This window comes from Bos taurus, chromosome 2 (assembly GCF_002263795.3).
Source record: "Bos taurus isolate L1 Dominette 01449 registration number 42190680 breed Hereford chromosome 2, ARS-UCD2.0, whole genome shotgun sequence".
Classification (NCBI taxonomy): domain Eukaryota; kingdom Metazoa; phylum Chordata; class Mammalia; order Artiodactyla; family Bovidae; genus Bos; species Bos taurus.
The window spans coordinates 23,376,164-23,396,688 of NC_037329.1; the positions used below are offsets into that span (position 1 = coordinate 23,376,164).

Consider the following 20,525-nt stretch of genomic DNA (forward strand, 5'->3'; position numbering starts at 1 on the left):
TATTAGCCCAGTTATAAGAACCAAGAGGAGTAGAGGGGGAAATTTCCCCCTCTCCACAGAATGAAATGAATTAATGGTCACAGTGCTGCTACTAACACCCTTCATCCTGGAGGGGAGATGTCTGGGTTTCTTGGGGCCAACAATCACTCTGTAGACCTCAGGCTTTTCTGGGGGAACTCTCGCTTCCCTCCAGCCTCTACAGGAATGACTTAGTGAAGCTCTCGACTCTCAGGCCTGGCCCCTCATCACGACCACCTGGCCAACTCTGGTATTGGCAGATGACACGCACCCGCTTCCCACACCCCACCTACCATAAATGAGGAGAGTTGTGTGAATTTTCCTACCTCTCCATGGCTGATTTCAGCTCATTTGTCTCCAACTTTGATACAAAAGGCTTTGAGACTCCCCCCACCTCAGCCTTCAATTTTATTGTCCCTCTGGGCTACTTATTTCAACCTCCAGGTGACCCAGGGTTTGTCATTATTCCCAGGAATTTTAACGCCCTTGCAAATGACAGATTTCCTCAATCAAATTCTCCCCATCTCGAAACTCTTCTCACACTTCAGAACAGCTCCATTTGCAGAAAGGTCAGCTCTAATAATTTGACTCACCACTTTGCTGTCCTGTCCCCATCTTTCCAGCTGTCTCACTTGTTTATTTCCACAAGGCCTGCCATATATTTGATCAAACCTGCTGCTGCTGCTGCTGCTGAGTCGCATCAGTCGTGTCCGACTCTGTGCGAACCCATAGACAGCAGCCCACCAGGCTCCTCTGTCCCCGGGATTCTCCAGGCAAGAACACTGGAGTGGGTTGCCATTTCCTTATCAAACCTGTCCTCTGGCAAATTGGTCACACAGAGATCTCATCTCTAGCCTAGGTCTCGCGTTCATTGCTTCAGCCCCTGGGGCAGCTGCCCTATACTCTTTAGGCCTCCTCTGGCAGCTGAACAATGTTGTGAAAGATTATAGGACGATGAAGACTATAATTTTAAATGTATGACGTCTAGTTTAAGCTGGGTTTTCAATGCCCTTGTTGTTCAGTCGCTAAGTCGTGTCTGACTCTTCGCGACCCCATAGACTGCAGCACACCAGGCTTCTCTGTCCTCCACTATCAATGCGCTTAGTTAATGCTCTTTTAGGATTCCAAGTCTGTGCCTTCATTAAATCCCACCATGGCTTAAACCTGAATCACTCACTCTTCTTATCACACCTTTTGCTTTACACTTACCTTTTTTGGCCGAGGATTCCACCTCCTACTTCAGTCAGAAAAAAGGAGCAGTTTCTTGCCTAGATCCCACCAACAAACACCTCTGCAGTTTCATCTGTTCTCAATTAACCTCCTTTTCTTGTTCAAGACTATTTTTCCCTGTCTCTGGTTTTGATCAGTGTTCTCAGAGTGTGGTTCCCAACACTTAGCTTTAGCCAAGGTCTCGGAACAAGTTAAAAATGCAAATGATTGTTGGCCCCACCCCAGACTTGCAGAATCATTCACTCTAGGGACGAGCCCAGCAGGCTGTTTTAACTAGCCCTCCAGGCTAGTCTGAGGCAACTGAAGGATTTGCTCTTTCTTTTGTCCGCATTCTCTTGTTTGCATTAATATTTCCTCTGGGAATTTATTCTGTTAAAAAAGACGCTACAGGCCCCAGATGGAGTCACTTGAGCAAACCAAGACTCAGCACCTAGCCTGATAGAAGTTTTAGCTCTCCCAGGAATGTAATCTTTAACTGGTCTAGAATTACCTGGTCAGCACTAATGATGTAATCCACCCAGTAGATCCCTTCCGTCCCCTCTAAGAAGGTAACCTTGCCTGAAACAATGAACTCTTTCTTTATCTCTCTCCCTTTTCTACCCTTTTGTACAGTCTTCCATTCTTTACAGCTCCTCAGAGCTCCTCTCTACTTATCAGTATGCGCCCGATTCATGAATTGTGAAATAAAGCCAATTTAGATCTTTATATTTACTCAGTTGAATTTTGTTTCTTAACAGTTCTAAGGAAATAATCTAAAATCAGGTCATGATTTTATACTCAGAGATGTTCATTACAGTATTATTTATAATTGGGAAACATTAGAAACATGCCCAAATGGGATAGTTATTAAGGAAAGACAATGTCATATAAGCAACAACTAAATGATATTTATCAAGTTATTTTTTATTATACAGGGAAATGATTATGTTCTAATATTAAATTTAAAAATTTTAAAGGAAATATGAAGTTGTTTAAAGGCTGGTTTACATCCTGACTTCAATACCAGCAATTAGCCACTTCCCTTCCCCCCACTCCACTCCACAGTAACAAGGGTTTAAACTGTTTGTTGTTTTTTTTTTTTTGATTGGAGGATAATTGCTTTACAATGTGGTGTTGGTTTCTGCCATACAGCAATCGGCCATAAGTATATATACATTCCCTCCCTCTTGAGCCTCCCTCCACCCTCATCCCACCCCTCTGGGTCATCACAGAGTGCTGGTTAGGCCCCCTGTGTTGGATAGCAGCTCCCCACTCACTGCATATTTCACACATGTGGTGTATATATGTCAGTGCTACTTTCTCACTTTGTCCCGACTTCTTGCCCTGCTGTGACCACAAGTCTGTTCTCTGTATCTGCATCTGTATTCCTGCCCTGCAAATAGGATCATCAGTACCATTTTTTCTAGATTCCATATATATGCGTTAATCTATGATACTTGTTTTTCTCTAACTTACCCATTCTGCATAGCAGGTTCTAGGTTCATCCACCTCAGTTCAACTGATTCACATTCATTCCCTTTTATGACTGAGTAATATTCCATTGTTCATTTGTACCACAACTGCTTTATCCTTTCATCTATCAGTGGACATCTAAGTTGCTTCCATGTACTGGCTATTGTACATAGTGCTGCAATGAACATTGGGATATATATGTCTTTTTTAATTAAAACAGAAAACCACAAAATCAAAGAAATTAGGAGAGGAAAGAAAAGGAACAACATTTTAGGAGCTGGTAAAGAAAGGGTAGGATGATAACCATCTTAAGAAAATGGATTCCTCTGACAGGGAAGGATTCCCAAAAGACTCAGAAACTGGCAACATTGTAATAGCTTTCTGAAAAGGGGCACAACTGAGCTACAAACAAAAGGAAAGGTTGAAATTCAGTGTAAGAAGCAGTTGGAGCCCCAGGCTCATCCCCAACTGGTACCCCCAAATGGCTACCTCACCCCTGAGACAGATGTTTATCATTTGCAGAGATTAATGTAAAGGGCCACTGAAGTAAGGGACTCTACCTTGAAAACTGGTGATTAATAACCATTCACATGTTGAAGATCAAAGCCCCCTACTTCTATCCCAATTTGGCTCTCAGACCAGGTAGTCAGCACATCAAAAGATTACTGTTAATTAAGGAAAACCACATATCTCAAGTTAAGGAATTTACTGCTTTTCTGTATATGGGGAAATGCAAAGTCTGGGTTCTTTGGAATTCTTCCTTTGATATGCACCTCAGCTATCTGGGGCAGCATCCTATATTTTCTCACCCTGAGACACTGTGAAGGGTGGTTGCGGTGGCTGACTGTTAGGTAGGAGGGCATCCAGCCTCCCTTCTGAGTTCCCTCAGAGCTTACCTTCCCAGCAGCTGTAATATCACGGCTTGACAGCGGCAACATCCTCTGTTTACTGATAGGGCAGGCAGTGTTTTTCACTCAGTCACTTACAACAGACTCATGCATGTAGGCAGTTGCCATTCTGATGGACTGATGGAGTTGCAAATGCCCGTGGAGTGTATTTCACTTCTACAATATTGATCACATATTAATAGCTACTTACTGCATGCCAGGCTCTCACTGTTTAACTTATGGGCTAGGATAGGTATTATTATTCTCTTATTAAACTGTTGAGGAGACTGAAACACAATGAGGTTAAGTAGCTTGTCACACACCTTGAAAACAGTGAATTGGAATTTGAGCTGAAACAGTCTAATTTGAGAGGCTTCTGGCTTTAGCCTTAAAACTTTTAGAGATACAGACTTAGAAGATAACTGTTATTTAAAAAAAAAAAAAGACTTAGAAGTCTTGAGGAACCTGAAAATGAAAACTACCCAAGAAGTATTTTATCAACTTAATTATTTAGAGAGGGAGAAAATCTTTAGGTGGTTAGATGGCTAATAAATTATATGAGTAAGCAGAGCAAAAGCTATTCAAGAATTAGCAGTAACATTTATGATTCAGCAGTTACTATAAGCAGCTGAATTAAATACAGATTTTAGATACCTAAATATCTATCTTATGTAAATCATATAGATGTATAAAGTAGTATAGTCTTAAGAGGTATTAATACATGCATCTTTATCATTTCAACACCAAAGGAATGCAGGCTGGTTCCCTTTCATTGCTGAGGCTGTGTAGAAGGAGCTGCCTTTTGGAGATACTCAAACTGAGGAAAGTGCAAGACTTAGGAGATAGTGGAAAGGACAGGGACCGTGTGCTGTTTTGTGTACAGAGAATTATAAGAACGGCTTCCAGGTGTTGAATGCTAGCTCTTGCGAGGCACTCTTTGGAGTTTTACATTCATTCCTAACCATCACTGTATTCTTGTGAATATAGTAATTCACAAGGACTATATTCTTGTGAAATCATGATCCTTGTATCCATCTTATATATTGGGGATGTGTATCCAACATGGTACAGCTCCTAAACTAAAATTGAGGACTGTCTCTGTTCCAAAGATGAAATCATCAGCTCACATCTGATGGAACAAGGGCCCAGAGACCATCTTCGGTAGCAGTGGAATCAACTTGTGCTGTTTTGTTGCTTACCTGTTAAAAATGCTCACCTGGAATTCGGGGTGCAGACAGCAAACTGGCCTCGTCATGGGTAATTGGTGTGATTCCTTCAGAGCCCGGTGGGATACAGACAGACCCCACTGGGCTGAGAAGATAGAAAACTCTACCTAGTAGGCTTATCTAAACATATTAGTTTATTTATTTATTTTTACCCCATGTCTCCATTTTTAAAAAGGATTTTATTATTCATTTCTGTTTATTTTTGGCTGTGCTGCTGCATGTGGCTTTCTCTAGTTGTGGCAAGTGAGGGCTATTATCTAGTTGTGGCGCTCAGGCCTCTCACTGAGATCACTTTTCTTGTTGCAGAGCACAGGCTCTAGGCGCTCAGGCTCAGTAGCTGTGGTGCACGGGCTTAGTTGCTCCATAGCCTGAAGATCTTCCTCGACCAGGGATTGAATTCATGTCTCCTGCGCTAGCTGGCAGATTCTTAACCACTAGACCACCAGGGAAGCTCCGTATCTTCCCTTTTTCGGTCAATTATTTTTTAAAATTGAAGTATAGTTAATTTACAATGTGTTAGTTTCAGGTGTATGGCCGAGTGATTTAGTTATACATATACGTCCCAGGTAGTATGTATAGTGATAAAGAACCTGCCTGCCCGTGGAGGAAGCATAAGAGACGTGGGTTTGATCCCTGCGTCTGGAAGAACCCCTGGAGGGGGCATGGCAACCCACTCGAGTATTCTTGCCTGGAGAATCCCATGGACAGAGGAGCTTGGCAGGCTACAGCTCATAGGGTCCAACAGAGTTGGACATGACTGAAGGGACTTAGCACATACATATGTGTGTGTGTATCTGTGTGTGTAAAGATCTTTTTTTTTTTTGTACAGTTCTTCTGTGTATTCTTGCCATCTCTTCTTAATATCTTCTGCTTCTGTTAGATCCATACCATTTCTGTCCTTTATCGAGCCCATCCTTGCATGAAATGTTCCTTTGGTATCTGATTTTCTTGAAGAGATCTCTGGTCTTTCCCATTCTGTTGTTTTCCTCTATTTCTTTGCATTGATCACTGAAGAAGGCTTTCTTATCTCTTCTTGCTAGTCTTTGAAACTCTGCATTCAGATGTTTATATCTTTCCTTTTCTCCTTTGGCCACCTCATGTGGAGTTGACTCATTGGAAAAGACTCTGATGCTGGGAGGGATTGGGGGCGAGAGGAGAAGGGGATGACAGAGGATGAGATGGCTGGATGGCATCACTGACTCAATGGACATGAGTCTGAGCGAACTCCGGGAGTTGGTGATGGACAGGGAGGCCTGGCGTGCTACGATTCATGGGGTCGCAAAGAGTCGGACACGACTGAGCGACTGATCTGATCTGATCTGATCTGTGTGTGTGTGTGTGTTTTCTTTTTCAGGTTCTTTTTCTGTATGGGTTATTACAAAATATTAAGTAGAGTTCCTTGTGCTATACAGTAATAGTCCTTCTTTATGTTTTATATTTAGTAATGTGTATATGCTAAAGATACTAGATTACAATAAGTACATTTTCAACTAAAAAAGTACAAGTAATTTTTGAGGTATTGTACAAATAAGCAAAACAAAGATAAAATATAAAGCACCTGCTATTGGGGAGGGAAGTGGGAGGGGGGTTCAGGATGGGGAACACAGGTACACCCATGGCTGATTCATGTCAATGTATGGCAGAAACCACTACAATACTGTAAAGTAATTAGCCTCTAATTAAAATAAATAAATTAATTTAAAATAAAAAAATCACCTGCTATCTAATCACCCAGTGACAAAGTTAATATTTTATTATATATCATTCCAGACATCTTTTCTGTTTCTCTTTTCTCTCTCTCACGCACACACGTTTGTTTGTTTTGCACCAGGTCTTAGTTGCTGCATTTAGGACCTGGCTCCCTGACCAGGGATCAAATCAGGGCCCCCTGCATGGAAGAGCAGAGTCTTAGCCACTGCACCACCAGGCAAATCCCATGTGTTGTTGTTTTTTTCTTAGTTGACTTTTTTTTAGGTAATAATATCAATTTGGAATATTGGGGATCTATTAAAAATTTACACATTTTTGTTCAATGTACTGTAGACTAAAAAAAAAAATTCATAACCTAAAAGTTAAGAGTTGTGTTTTATTTAACAGGAATTTTTAAGACTTTAAGCCTGGGAGGCAGCATGTCAAATAACCCAGAGATAATTGCTCCAAGGATGTGAGGGAGAAGCCAGGATATATATAAGTTCTGCAACAAAGGGCAGTAGTCTGAACAACAAAAGATTATTCTTAATTTTAAAAACTCAGATATGTGAAGTTAAATAATTTAGTGCTTTTCTATGTATGGAAAGATGCAAGTCTGGGCTCAGTGAAGTCATCCCTTTGATATGCACCTTAGCTATCTGGGGCCAGTAGGCTGTGTATTCATATCCTGAGTTTCCTTAGGGCTCAACATGGGGAGTGGCTGGAGTCTGATAGCTGTTCAGTTCAGTTCAGTTGCTTAATTGTATCCGACTCTTTGCGAATCCATGGACTGCAACACACGAGGCCTCCCTGTCTATCACCAACTCCCAGAGTTTACTCAAACTTATGTCCATTGAGTCAGTGATGCCGTCCAACCATCTCATTCTCTGTTGTCCCCTTCTTCCACCCTCAGTCTTTCCCAGCATCAGGGTCTTTTCCAATGAGTCAGCTCTTCACATCAGGTGGCCAAAGTATTGGAGTTTCAGCTTCAGCATCAGTCCTTCCAATTCAGGACTGATTTCCTTTAGGATTGACTGGTTTGATCTCCTTGCTGTCCAAGGGACTCTCAAGAGTCTTTTCCAACACCATAGTTCAAAAGCATCAATTCTTTGGCACTCAGCTTTCTTTTGGAGAAGAAAATTGCAACCCATTCCAGTATTCTTGCCTAGAGAATCCTGTGGACAGAGGAGCCTGGTGGGTTGCTGTCCATAGGGTCGCACAGAGTCGGACACAACTGAAGCGACTTAGCATGCATGCATGCATGCACTGGAGAAGGAATTGGCAACCCACTCCAGTATTCTTGCCTGGAGAATCCCAGGGACAGCAGAGCCTGATGGGCTGCTGTCTATGGCGTTGCACAGAGTCAGACACCACTGAAGCAACTTAGCAGCAGCAGCAGTTTTCTTTATAGTCCAACTCTCACAGCCATACATGACTACTAGAAAAACCATAGCCTTGACTAGATGAACCTTTGTTGGCAAAGTAATGTCTCTGCTTTTTAAATATGCTGTCTAGGTTGGTCACAGCTTTTCTTTCAAGGAGCAAGTGTCATTTAATTTCATGGCTGCAATCACCATCTGCAGTGACTTTGGAGCCCAAGAAAATAAAGTCTGTCACTGTTTCCATTGTTTCCCCATCTATTTGCCATCAAGTGATGGGACTGGATGATAGCTGTTAGCTGTTAGCTGGCAGGTATTCTTTCCTTCCTGAGTCCCCTCAGGACTCACCAGTTCACCATTGACTGTAGCTGCAACCTCTGAAAAATGGAGACATCCTTTGTTTCCTGTTATGGCAGGCAATATTCCATTTATCAGTACTAAGACATCGTGGTATATAGTATCTGTAAACATGAAAACTTGTGCAACCCAATCACAGCTATATAGTCCTTTTAAAATAACCAAGGCCTGGAGGCAGTAAGTATATTTATTTTGAGGGGGAAGCTGACTAGATTATAAAATTTTAAGGAATTGAAAAATTGCTCCACTATTAACCCAGTCTCCTTAAAGCAGTGTAAAAATGAAACACAGAAAAAGGCTAGGGAGAGTGGTTTAAACAAAGACAATTAACAAAAAGAATAAACCATCTTAAGCATTGGTGCAACACTTTTCTAGATTAGGACAGATGAACAAAGAGTAACTATGTTTTATATGTAAGCTAGTTTGTAAGGTCAGATTCTATAGTATAGAAGCTCCTGTTGCATATAAAATTTTGTACGGTTACATAAATGAATAAATATGTCATTTAGTTTGCCAGTTATGAGGATGTGCATTCACATTTATAATAAGTAGTTAATCTAAAATGTGAGACTTAATAGTATTGAGTACTGCCCTGCTAGAGTTAATTGTATACAGGTTCTAGGAAAAATAAAAGATGCTGGAGGCTAAAAAAAAAAAAAAAAAAAAGAGTAAACCAAGGATGTAAGCACTTACCTGGGAAGTAGCTGGAATATATTATTACTTTTAGTGCTTCTTTCTCAGACCTGGCCTTTTTAATTTGAGTATTAAGATATAATATAATACTAATAACAACAATGATAATAGTTATAATCTATTGAGCCCATGGCAGGAGCCATCTATGAACTGAGCACCTTATATACAGGCTCTTTTATCCTTTAAAATCTTACTCTTATTGTGGAATAATCTTAGTGAAATAAGGCCTAAGCATTCTGCTTTCTGAAGTAGTGTAGAGGAGATAAAATAAATTTACCTCTATTTTTCCAAGTTCTTGGCTAAGACCCCTCACCCTCTTAATAAGGACAGGTTAACAGGAGAAAATAAAACAATTTTAATTACATACATTCATACTGGAGCCTGGGCTTTCCCAGGTGGCACTAGTGGTAAAGAACCTAGCAGGAAGCCAATGCAGGAGACATTGAGATGTGGATTCAATTCCTGAGTCAGGAAGATGCCCTGGAGGAGGGCATGGCAATCCACTCCAGTCTTCTTGTCTGGAGAATCCCATGGACAGAAGAACCTGGCAGGCATAGTCCATAGGGTTGCAAAGAGTTGGGCACGACTGAAGCAACTGAGCAGCTGCAGCAGCATACTGGAGCCTAAGATTTGAGACTCAAAAGGGAGCCAGACATGGACTTCCTTGGCGGTTCCCTGGTAGCTTAGATGATAAAGAACTTGCCGGCAATGTGGGAGAGCAAGGTTCGATCCCTGCGTTGGAAAGGTCCCCTGGAGAAGGACATGGCAACCCACTGCAGTATTCTTGTGTGGAGAATTCCATGGACAGAGGAGCTTGGTGGGCTACAGTCCATGGGGTTACAAAGAGTCGGACTGAATGGCTACATTTTAACTTTAGTGCACTTCCAAGGCAGTGTGTGCGGGTTCAACCCCTGGTGGGAGAACTAAGATCCCACATTCCTTGCAGTGTGATTAAAAAAAAAAAAAAAAGGCAGCCAGACAGTTGAGACTTAAGTACCACCCCAATCTAAGGACAGAGCTGGGGGCTGGGACTTCAGAGGGGGATACCATTCAGAGGTAGTGAGAAGAGGAGTGTTTGGTAAACTAAGGTTGCCGGCCAGTGCAGATGAGTTCCTCCAGTGAAACAGTTATGTGTTTCCAGTACAGGCCCCTTTCTAAGGTAAACTTCTTTATAAATGTAGATTTCCTTTACCAAAGGGTAACTGCTGCTGTTTTCAGAGCCTCTTTTGAACTTGCAGTTTCTTAAAAAGAATCCCCTCAAAATAATTCTTATACCAAAGAGACATATTTTAGGGTGGCACATTGACCAACCCTTCAGGATGGAGAAGAAAAAATATTCCAGATGAAATCAGGGATCTTCATTTTGTTTGGTTTCAGTCTGCAGTTCAATGTACTTTCCTAAATGAGCCAGTACTTTCAGTAGTGATCCAACAACCAGCTGAGCTAAGGTGAATAAATGTGAATGTGAAAGTCTCAGTCGTGTTGTAACAGGAGGGAAAGGGTCAGTGCATAACTTTTGAAAGAATGACATAGCCCAAGGACACAAGAAAAACGGATTAGAATCAAATGGGACCAAGATGGCAGACAAGACTAGACCTTGATCCTCAATCAGCAAGTGAAATGACACCCCCAGAGGCGCCATGACAGTTCCAAGGCTGTCAAAAGACCAAGGAGTGGCCCAGTTCCTGGAAATCTCCACCCCCTTCTCCAAAATAGATGGAATAATCTTCCCACTCATTAGCAGATGAAACTACTCAGCCCATAAACGCTAACCACACCACATTTCTCGCTGCACTCACCCTCTGCGGTGGCCCATACTCTGTGTGTGGAATGCGCCTCTCTCTGAATCCGAATAAATCCACAAGTTACCTATCACTTTGTCTCTCACTGAATTCTGTGATGAGACATCAAGACCTGAGCTTCATTAGGTCTTGAAACCAGGTTCGATAGGTTTTGGCTGGATTCTAGTCCCAGCCATGTGGGTTCGAGTCCCATGCAGAGTTTTGACTAGGTTTGAGTCCCAGCTACATGGATTCAAGTCCCGAGTGGGGTTTTGGCTGGGTTCAAGTGCCAGCCATGTGGCTTCAAGTCCCAAGCAGGGTTTAGGCTGGGTTCAAATCCCAGCCATGTGGGTTCAAGTCCCAGCCATGTGGGTTCAAGTCCCAATCTGAGGTAAATGGTTTCAGTGTCTGACTCTTTGTGACCCCATGGACTGTAGCTTGCCAGTCTCCTCTATTCATGGAATTCTCCAGGCAAGAATACTGGAGTGGGTAGCCATTCCCTTCTCCAGGGATCTTCCCAACCCAGGGATCGAACCCAGGCAAACCCCTAGCTAAATTGGGCTCCTCCTTAACCTCAGTCCAGCTTGACTGTGGCAAATTTACAAGTTTGCCCAAATGTTAAACGTCAAATCCTGGAAGTGCAAAAAGTGATGGAATCTATTCTGTTCATGGTAATGGTTTTGGTTACCAGTTTTGGTTTTCAGATGTTGCAATTAGCAAACTCAGGAATGATGATTTGGAAAAGAGAGTGTACTGATAATCATTGCTTTATTTTTTATGTTTTGTGTTCTTAATCATTTGTTTTTTCACTAGAATCAGTGTAAAGTCACTCTTCAGTCTTGATGTAACATCAGTGCTAGGGAGCTACAGAACAAATATATTTTGGGGATATGCGTAGACTTTTTTTTTTTTTTTTAGTACAATAACTTGTTAACAAATTTTGAGATCTCCATCCCATGTTGTTATATGCATGATCAACAGGTGGATGTGGGAGAAACAGCTCTCTTCTGAGAAATTCTCTCAAGTTCAGTTCAGTTCAGTTCAGTTCAGTCACTCAGTCGTGTCCGACTCTTTACGACCCCATGAATCACAGCACACCAGGCCTCCCTGTCCATCACCAACTCCCAGAGTTCACTCAGACTCACATCCATCGAGTCAGTGATGCCATCCAGCCATCTCATCCTTTGTCGTCCCCTTCTCCTTCTGCCCCCAATCCCTCCCAGCATCAGAGTCTTTTCCAATGAGTCAACTCTTCGCATGAGGTGGCCAAAGTTCTGGAGTTTCAGCTTTAGCATCAGTCCTTCCAAAGAAATCCCAGGGCTGATCTCCTTCAGAATGGACTGGTTGGATCTCCTTGCAGTCCAAGGGACTCTCAAGAGTCTTTTCCAACACCACAGTTCAAAAGCATCAATTCTTCAGTGCTCAGCTTTCTTCACAGTCCAACTCTCACATCCATACATGACCACAGGAAAAACCATAGCCCTGACTAGACGGACCTTTGTTGGCGAAGTAATGTCTCTGCTTTTGAATATGCTATCTAGGTTGGTCATAACTTTTCTTCCAAGGAGTAAGTGTCTTTTAATTTCATGGCTGCAATCACCATCTGCAGTGATTTTGGAGCCCAAGAAAATAAAGTCTGACACTGTTTCCACTGTTTCCCCATCTATTTCCCATGAAGTGATGGGACCAGATGCCATGATCTTCGTTTTCTAAATGTTGAGTTTTAAGCCAACTTTTTCACTCTCCTCTTTCACCTTCATCAAGAGGCTTTTGAGTTCCTCTTCACTTTCTGCCATAAGGGTGGTGTCATCTGCATATCTGAGGTTATGGATATTTCTCTCAGCAATCTTGATTCCAGCTTGTGCTTCTTGCAGCCCAGGGTTTCTCATGATGTACTCTGCATATAAGTTAAATAAGCAGGGAGACAATATACAGCCTTGACATACTCCTTTTCCTATTTGGAACCAGTCTGTTGTTCCATGTCCAGTTCTAACTGTTGCTTCCTGATCTGCATACAAATTTCTCAAGAGGCAGGTCAGGTGGTCTGGTATTCCCATCTTTTTCAGAATTTTCCACAATTTATTGTGATCCACACAGTCAAAGGCTTTGGCATAGTCAATAAAGCAGAAATAGATGTTTTTCTGGAACACTCTTGCTTTTTCGATGATCCAGCAGATGTTGGCAATTTGGTCTCCGGTTCCTCTGCCTTTTCTAAAACCAGCTTGAGCATCTGGAAGTTCATGGTTTACATATTGCTGAAACCTGGCTTGGAGAATTTTGAGCATTGCTTTACCAGCGTGTGAGATGAGTGCAATTGTGTGGTAGTTTGAGCATTCTTTGGCATTGCCTTTCTTTGGGATTGGAATGAAAACTGACCTTTTCCAGTCCTGTGGCCACTGCTGAGTTTTCCAAACTTGTTGGCATATTGAGTGCAGCACTTTCACAGCATCATCTTTCAAGATTTGAAATATCTCAACTGGAATTCCATCACCTCCACTAGCTTTGTTCGTAGTGATGCTTTCTAAGGCCCACTTAACTTCACATTCCAGGATATCTGGCTCTAGGTGAGTGATTTTCCATTATTATAAACTGCTTTTCTCCTGTTAATTTGTATTTATTGGTTTAATTTTCAGACCCAGCCAGCGACCCTACAAGGGTCAAGGGAAGTTTTTTCATCTCCTACAGTGTGTTCTGCAGTTATGATGGCAATCAGTCTTACAATGACAGTGTTGTGAATGGGAGGAACCACAGTGATCTGAAGTAAAGACTAAACTTAAGCTATTCTGCATTCTAATTTGGACAGCACTCTAGATATTTCTGGATTTCTAGGGAAATCTTTTCATCTTTGTGTGACAGAGATAAGGGTGTTTAGCACAGTGGTTTCAGCAGCTCTGGGACGGCTATTTGTGGTTTGGCTGTGAAGCATTGCGTAAAGTAAAGTCATTGTTACATTAGATAATTTTCCTGCCTGTGTTTGAGAAACTTGTCTATGTAAAAATGATGCATTGAGAAGAAGAGAAAGGGTGTTTTCTTTCAAAGAATCTAAGGAAGGCAGCTCACGGAAGAATACTCTAAAATACAAAGGTTTCCAGCAGCACGGAAGCTGTCTTTTATTGAGAACCATATCACCAAAATCATATCTCAAGCCAGATGAACTGTTCCTCTTTAAGGACAACAAAAAGCTCTCAAGAAAATTACTGGATAAGTGTCATTAATTCATGATTCCCTTACTAGGTGCCGTAGCCTGACTGAGGTTGAAAGCAGTCACCCTTCAGGAACGCTCAGCAGACTTTCATCCTGAAAAGCTGCCCAGCTAAAGAAACTTATACAAGAAAAAGACATGGAAAACCAAAATGGTAAATGAAACAAAACTAAAGACAATTCAAGATTTGAGGAGTCTAATCAAACATGGAACAAGGTAATGTTTATTAAGCACTGCACATAGCGAGCTATATTTAAGTTGTGGTTATAATTATTGCTACTACTGAGAATGTGAGAGAGAAAAAAGACAGGAAAAAGAAGTTGGAAAACAATATGGAGATTTCTCAAAACATTAGTAATAGCCCCATCATGTAATCTAGCATATAACCTATATAATCTATTAAGTATATACCCAAAAGAAATGGAAAGGCTATTGAAGAGATATACTCACTCCCATGTTTATCACAGCACTATTCTCATAACATGGCTGGGGACAGAGTAAAGGGACAAAGCAGGTGATTAAATAGTTAATCCCACTAGGGGATTGTAGGTAGAAAAAATATGGGAGACCCCTGTAAGTTAATGATTACTTAAAAGAGCAGGTTTACCTAATTACAAAACCAAGCAGGCTTGCTTAGCAACAAAACCATGCAACAGAAGCATGACACATGTCCCCAAACAATGAAACAATGGTGGAATGAGACCCACGTCCTGCACAGTGAGGTCAGCAAGTTAATGATCCCTAGGACATGCTCTCTGCACACATGAAAAAACAATAATCTGTGGACATAACTTGACCATGTAGGGACAAGAAAACTCCCCTGCTCAGTCTGGAGGAGAAACTGATGATGGAAGCACAACATCTAGTTAAGAAAGCTAACGATGTTCTTCTCCCTCTCCTCACTTTTCCTGTGATGCTAAGTCTGTAGCCCAGTAAGTTCTCAGGGTGCAACATAGCCCTCACCCACTGACTTATAAGCCTCACAAGCATCCTATTCTAATAAATCATTTCTTTATGACAACCCACTCCAGTATTCTTGCCTAGAGAATCCCAGGGACGGGGAAGCCTGGTGGGCTGCCGTCTATGGCGTCGCACAGAGTCGAACATGACTGAAGTGACTTAGCAGCAGCAGCAGCATGTATCACTTTGCCTCTTGGTGAATTCTTTTCTGTGCTGAGACATAAAGGACTAGAAATGACACTCCGTTTCACAGCTATGGAAAAAACCCAAGTGTCCATCAACAGATGAAAGGATAAAGATGATGTGGTATATATATGTGTATAGACATACACACACAGAGACAATGGAATATTATTCAGATGAGGAAGGAGGAAATGCTGCCATTTGCAATGACCTTGGATGGACCTTAAGGACATCATGCTAAGTGAGGTTAAGTCAGACGGAGAAAAACAAATGTTGTATATCCCTTATATGTGGCTTCTGAGGAGCCAAATTTGTAAAAACAAAAAATAAAATAGTAGTTATCATGGGCTGAGGGGTGGGAAGATAGGAGAGATGTTGTTTAAGGGTATAAACTTGTAACAAGTAGTAAATAAGTCTTACAGATCTAATGCACAGTACCGTGAATATAGACAACAATATTCTACTCTGTTCTAGCTTACTAAGAAACTGGATCTCAATTATTTCAACTACTAAAGAGAAATGATAATTATGTAGCATGATAAAGGTACTAATTATTATCACAATGGCAATCATATTATAATATGTAAATGTATCAAATCAACATGTTAGACACCTTACATTTACAGTGTTAAGTATCAAATATATTTCAGTTAAAAAAAGAATGTCACAGTTAGGTGATCCAGGTAAGCAAGGAACTAAAAAGCCTCCGAGGGTGGGGAATGGGAAAGAAGACAAGTGTAAAAAGCTTGTCCTGGCTCAGTCACCATCTTGCTGTAGTCTTTTTTTTTTTTCCTTTTGTTTAAAATTCAGTTACAAGTAACTAGGGATCTAAGTTCTGTGCACTTGGGATGAATAAGTTACTTCCTGTCTTAAGTAGCTCACAGGTTTCTTTATATTTCAGGACCTTGTACCTACCATCTGAAAATTAGGTTGATCTAAGTCAGTTTTCCTTAAACATGAGTAATGTATGGTATCCTTTTAAACAAAAAGAATTATTAAATTCTTCCAGTATTACTAAATTATTTACGGCAGCCCACCAGGCTCCCCCGTCCCTGGGATTCTCCAGGCAAGAGTACTGGAGTGGGTTGCCATTTCCTTCTCCAGTGCATGAAAGTGAAAAGTCAAAGTGAAGTCGCTCAGTCGTGTCCGACTCTTAGTGACCCCATGGACTGCAGCCTACCAGGCTCCTCCATCCATGGGATTTTCCAGGCAAGAGTACTGGAGTGGGGTGCCATTGCCTTCTCCGATTTAGGTTATAATGTTACTTAAAAATAAACACTACCAAAAACAAACTCCTTACCTCATAGTTGTGATTCAACTAACTGTACAGCCCAAACAAATTTACAAACTAAATATAAATACAATCAAGATCCACAGACTTAGGAAACAATCTTAGGGTTACCAAAGGCGAAAGGTCAGTGGAAGGGATAAATTAGGAGGTTGCAATTAACACATACACACTACTATATATGAAATAGACAACTACTAAGGCCCTACTGTGGAGCACAGGGAACTCTACTCAATAATCTGTAATGACCTATGTGGGAAAAGAACCTAAAAAAGAGCAGATATACAGATGTGTATAACCGAGTCACTTTGCTGTACACCTGAAACTAATACAACATTGTAAATCAACTATACTCCAATATAAAATAAAAACTTAAAAAAAAAACGACATTGTGGTGAATTCCCTGGTAGTCCAGTAGTTGGGATGCTGCACTTTCACTGCCAAGGACACAGGTTTGATTCCTGGTTGGGAAAGTAACGTCCTGCAAGCCACACAGAGCAGCCAGTAAACAACAAAAAAACATGACATCCTATAAAAATAAATAAACAAAATCAAACTTGGGAACATTTAGTTAGATATGAAGAATAATGGTTTTTGCTTTTGGCCACATGGCTTATGGGATGTTAATTCCCCAACCGGGCATCAAACCTGTGCCCTTGGCAGTGAAAGCATGAAGTCCTAACCACTGGACCACCAGTGAATTCCCAAGAATGATGTTTTATTAAAGTGAAGCTTCTGTCTCCCTCACAAGTGCAGTGCCCTCAGCTACACAAATTCTGTCATTCTCCTCCTCTGCTCAAACCACTGGAAAACCAAACTGATAGGGGAACCGCTGACTGAAACTGCCTGCCTTAGCCAGGAAAGATATTAATTGTAGCCAACTGCATGAGTTCTCTTACAAAGGAGGACACTTGCTCCTTGGAAGAAAGGCTATGACGGGCCTAGATAGCTTATTAGGAAGCAAAAACATTACTTTGCCAACAAAGGTCTGTCTAGTCAAAGCTATGGTTTTTCCAGTAGTCATGTACAGATGTGAAGAGTTGGACCATAAAGAAAGATTAGCGTTGAAGAATTGATGCTTTTGAACTGTGGTGTTGGAGAAGACTCTTGAGAGTCCCTTGGACTGCAAGGAGATCAAACCAGTCAATCCTAAAGGAAATCAGTCCTGAATATTCATTGGAAGGACTGATGCTGAAGCTCCAATACTTTGGCCACCTAATGCAAAGAACTGACTCATTGGAAAAGACCCAGATGCTGAGAAAGATTGAAGGCAGGAGAAGAAGGGGATGACAGAGGATGAGATGGTTTGATGGTATCACCGACTCGATGGACATGAGTTTGAGCAAGCTCTGGGAGTTGGTGATGGACTGGGAAGCCTGGTGTGCTGCAGTCCATGGGGTCGCAGAGTCGGACATGACTGAACGGAAGTGAACTGAACTGAGCCTGGATAACCCCATTACCATAAAATCCAAGACTGTGAGCCAAATGGCAGAGCAGAAAGACAAAGTCAAGATTAGAAGATTTGGTATTTTCAGCCTCACCACAGGTTCTCCAGAGGGGAGAGGGGCTGGAAAAGGAGTTAATATAATAATTGATCATGTCTGTGTGATGCAGTCTCCATAAAAATCCTGATGATAGTATGGAATTTGGAGAACTTCTGGGTTGGTGAACACGTGGAGGTACTGGGAGAGTGGCACTCCTAGAAAAGGCATGGAAGCTCAGAGCCCCTTCCCACATCCCACAAACATCTCTCCCACCTGGATGTTCATCTGTGTCACTTATCATTCTTTTTGTAATTAGCCGGTACACAATGAGTAGACTGTTTTCCTGAGTTCTGTGAGCCACTCTAGCAAATGAATCAAGGCCTGGGAGAGGGTCATGGGAACCTCTGATACACAGCCCATTGGTCAGAAGCACAGGTGATAACCTGGACTTGAAATTGCCATTCAAAGTTGAGGGGTGTGTAGCAGTCTTGTGAGACTGAACCCTTCACCTGGGGTCTGATACGACAGTATCAGGTAGAGAGTGTTGGACTGAGTTAAATTGTAGGGCACCCCGGCTGGTGTGGCAGGATTGCTTGGTGGAGGGGGAAAAGCCCACCCATGTCATGTCAGAAGTGTTATGAATGTGGTGGTAATGTGAGAACAAGGAGAAACACTGGAGTAGTGTAGGTTTCCTACTCACTAGCCAATCTTTTAAAAAAGCAGACGTTTTTATTTGTATAATTTTCTTGGTACAGTTCTTATAAATGACACATTTAAAAAATGTATTAAATCCAGCCAATTTGTTTGACTATGCCCTTCTAGCAAACAGTGTAGACTGGACATTAGAGGATAAAAATGTGCTGGAAGAGTGTGCCTATCCTTGTTCTGAGACATGCGATGGCAGCTACATGGCCTTGCAGCCTAGATGGCTGTGCTTTCTCTTACTTGCCATCCTCATATTTCTCTCTTCCTAGGTGGTGGGAGGGTGCCTGTCCAACCTCGGGTCAGCTGAGCCACCTGGGCCTTCTCCAGTCTGTCTCAAAAATACGAGCTGGGCCAAGTCAATTGTCTGTCTTTTGGGACTTTGAGACAAGGAATAGAGAAGGATTTAGGGTTGGAAAGATCCTTTGGAGGAGGAAATGGCAACCTGCTCCAGTCTTCTTGCCTGGAAAATTCAATGGACAGAGCAGCTTGGTGGGCTGCAGTCCATGGGGGTCATAAGAGTTGGACATGACTGAGCACACACACTTACTTAACAGTTACAGGTAGGGGGACTTCCCTGGTGGTCCAGTGGTTAAGACTTCACCATCCAATGCCGGGGAAGTGGGTTCTATCCCTGGTCTGGGAACTAAATCCCACCTGCCAAGGGACAGCTAAACCCATGTGCCACAATTAGAGAAGCTCTTCACACGCCACAAATAGAGAAAGCTCGTGCACCACAAAGAAGACCAAGGACAGACCCCCGCCCTCCAAAATAAAGATAAATAAATAAGTAACAATTCCAGGTAGGATTTGCAGCGAAAGTTCATGAAGCAGCATGGTGGCTGGGAGTCCAGTCTGAAATGTGGAAGAACATCAGACATCAGATGCTGGTGACTAGGGCAGCAGCAATTGTATGGGGGCGGCTAATGGTGGAGTGTGAGGCAAGGACCCAGCAAGCCCACCCAGGCCCTTAGAGCCCCTGCCCCTTCAGCACCAGTCTTTGTGGGGTCCTACTCCGTCACAGTGCCACTTCTTCAATTACCTTGATCAAATAACTAACTTCTATGTCCCAGTTTTCTCAACTGTAAAATGGACATAATAACAGAATCAACCTCATAGGAAGTGGGAAGGGCTTACAACTGGGCTTGGTACATCATGATCTGTCCATAATTAACTCTAATCAAAATTACTTCTTCTGTGACGTATTTTATATTACATTACAACAAATTTGTGTTTGAATCGGCTAGCATGGACTGTTTCCTTATAGTTAAAACTCAGCAAAACAAGCAGGTGGTGTTGTTATCCTTTGAGTCTCCTTGGAACTTCATCTGTGTGGGTAAGAAGTAGGGGATTTCTGAAAATTGACCATCTAGCATTGGCTCTCTCATTTTCAGTAAGCTCATTTTGATTCTTTGATAAAGTAAGACAGTGATTTACAATAATGGCTCAAATTTAAGGAATGGTCATTGTTGAGTGTGTTACATCAAGTGGAGGAACTAGTAATTTTTAGAGTCTTTTTAAACAAAGATAAATAATGGGTAGGCTGAGTCCTGAGAAATTCAAGTTCAGAGTCATGGGTTCCCCAGGCAAGTATGAAATGCATACAGTCAGAGGAAAGTGTGGTATGCAGTAGGAGCCAAAAGAACTGACCAAGGAGAGGGAAAAGAATTATTCCTGTCTAACAAAAGAATTTTTCTCTTTTTCTACTTTATGTCTCTAGCTCTTCTTTCCAAGTTTTAAATTTAGTCAATAGGGAAATAATGCCCCTGCCTTTGAGACTTATTTCTGAATTGCCATTGAAAATGAGTGAGAACGCAGGGCCAGTGCCTAACACACAAGGACCCCAGCAAACATTTGCCTGACCGAACTAAGCATTCAAATGTACTCTGCAACCTTATTAGACATACTTATTCCATAAAACAAATACTGTCTCCAAACCACCACAAAATCGAGAGGAAATCAACAGAGGACTGATGAAAGAAAGAGAAAATGTA

General features: G+C 41.8%; 1 protein-coding gene across 1 annotated transcript in view; it reads right to left on the reverse strand.

Annotated features, from left to right (window-relative positions):
* The window catches only part of CDCA7 (cell division cycle associated 7), a 37,062-nt gene extending 35,643 nt beyond the window's left edge, over nt 1-1,419 (reverse strand). Inside the window, exon 1 of the mRNA XM_059876603.1 lies at nt 1,228-1,419. The gene's annotated coding sequence lies outside the window, so the exon portion shown is untranslated. The remainder of the gene's footprint in view (nt 1-1,227) is intronic.
* Nucleotides 1,420-20,525: the final 19,106 nt, after the last annotated feature.